The 2,316-nt window shown below is 38.3% G+C and overlaps 1 non-coding gene across 1 annotated transcript; it reads left to right on the forward strand.

The window, feature by feature from the left end:
- Nucleotides 1–418: 418 nt before the first annotated feature.
- LOC139903735 (small nucleolar RNA R71) lies at nucleotides 419–525 on the forward strand. The gene has a single exon (XR_011778530.1). It is a non-coding gene; the product is annotated as a small nucleolar RNA R71 (small nucleolar RNA).
- The last annotated feature ends 1,791 nt before the right edge of the window (nucleotides 526–2,316 follow it).

A 2,316-nucleotide genomic window follows, 5' to 3' on the forward strand; every position in this document is an offset into this window, starting at 1 on the left:
AATTGTCTTGTCTTTGATTGGCCATAAAATTAACTTGTGCGACTGAGTTCATTGGCCGATCATTGATATCACAATCTTTCGTAAAATGTGCTTGTCCACAGATTTCACAGCCTACTTGCAATGCTTAAACTGTTGAATTTAGTTTCTCTATTTCTCTTCCAAACTTATTGAATTGATTCGACAGTGAAGCTATGGTTGATTTGTTATCTTCATTTTCTTCAAGGCTTACCACCGTCCTCCTAGGTTGTTGATCTCTAGACGGTGTCCATTCAAAAGTATGAACTAACATGTCTTCTAACATGTCATACGCTTGATTTGGTGATTTATACATAAATACTCCTCCAGCGGAGGAATCTAATATACCACGAGTATGTTCATTAATACCACGATAAAAAGTTTGTACTATTTTCCTTTTTACAATCTGTGTTGCGGACAATTTCGTAACATTCTTTTTAATCTTTCCCATGCATCATAAAGAGTTTCAACCGACTTTTGTTTAAAAGTGGTGATTTCAGTTCTAAGTCTTTTGGCTTTTGCCAGTGGGGAAAATCGGGTAATGAATTTATCTCTTAATTCGTTGAAAGTTGTGATAGAATCAGATTTTGATGCTTTTAACCATGCTTTTACGTCTCCGATTAACGAGTATGGAAAAGTTCTTAACTTAAATGCATCTGAAGAAACATCTTTGTTTTTATACAGTTCACATAAATCTTCAAAAGCTTCTAGATATTCTATCGGATTATTATTAAGTCTTCCGTCGAATTGGTTCTCACGTACCATGTGCATAAATTGCCCATTGACTTCCCAGTTTTCAGCCTCAATTTCAGGTCTTCTTATAGGTGCAAGAGCGAGAGGGGGAGCAGTTTGTCTGGTATTTGTGACGCCCCGTACAAAACCATCATGTACGGATCATCAACAATAGGATCATCACAAGGTCAAACACTATATGCTGTTTGAAAACTGATTTGCATTCATTAACAGATAACATTTTACAAATATAACATGTCATAAGACTTATTACAAACCATTGCTCCAAAATAACATAAGTTTACGAATGCAAAACATAAGTTTCATAATTTGAGACATCTCTAGTAATGCAGCGGATAACTAGTACAGTAGGTCCATAACAGCAATTCAATAACAGCATGACATCAAGTCTAACAGCGGAAGCAATAAACCTCTAGGCACCTGAGAAATACACGCTTAAAAAGTCAACACGAAAGTTGGTGAGCTATAGTTTAAGTTGTAATAGTAACGTAAGATAGGCCACGAGATTTCAGTGCTGCAACAGCGTATCAAAACAGTATGAAAAGTATATGCATAACCGTGGGCACCCGGTAACTAGACTTAACGTTTATAACCCCCTGAAAGTACACTTGGCGAGTGCGTATGTTCACGAAGTATTAAACACCCATTAAATGCTAGCGCGACTAGCCCGAGTGGGGATGTCAAACCCTATGGATCCATATCTAAGATTCGCGTTCACCGGTTCAAAAACCAATGACTAAACGTTACCGTGCTAAGGGGAATGTTTATGCCGTTGTATAACCCACACACATATAAAGTTTAAGTACTCGTGCCTAGTATTTAAAACGTAAAAAGCGCATGTATTCTCAGTCCCAAAATAATTAAAGTAAAAAGGGATGCTATAACTCACAGTGATAAAAGCGGTAAAGTCGGTAATGAAAGTACGCAAGTAGTAAGTCGGTCTGAAAGGTCGTCAACCTAAATCAAATGTTACTAGGTCAGTAGGTTGTCTTTATAAATTCTAATAGTGCATAAAATAAGTTTAAGTGTCATCATCATCATCATTCATCATCATAAAAGCTAAGTAAGTTTGACGAGAATAGAGATCGAAACAATAGGCTGACTGCGGTCAGCTGCTACGACCTCTACGTAAATCGAAAAGATGCATGGTCAGTGGCTATGGCTCCGTATATGAGTCCCCTAACAGGTGACCAATTTTCAGAACCTAACTCGTCTTCTTTTGACCATGGCGACGGTTTAAGTGCGAGTAGGTCAGAAATTTCAGCACAACGTTAATAGGGTGTAGTGACTATCGGAGGGCCATAAATCCTAAACCGTAACTCGGATTAAGACGAGGCCTAAACGGAAAATATCTACTCGAACCGAACTAACTGAAAATCAACTTTCCAGTAGCCCAGGTGGTCTGATCAGATACGAAAATTAGTGGAAAAGTGCTCCGGTGGGGTTCTTGGTGCTTGATGCTCATCACGGTTCTCATCCTTGATGCTTGTAGCTTCAAGTGTACAACTCGTTGATGGTTTAGCATCACTTTTGACCAAGATTCACCAT

This window comes from Rutidosis leptorrhynchoides, chromosome 3 (assembly GCF_046630445.1).
Source record: "Rutidosis leptorrhynchoides isolate AG116_Rl617_1_P2 chromosome 3, CSIRO_AGI_Rlap_v1, whole genome shotgun sequence".
In the NCBI taxonomy this organism is placed as follows: Eukaryota; Viridiplantae; Streptophyta; class Magnoliopsida; order Asterales; family Asteraceae; genus Rutidosis; species Rutidosis leptorrhynchoides.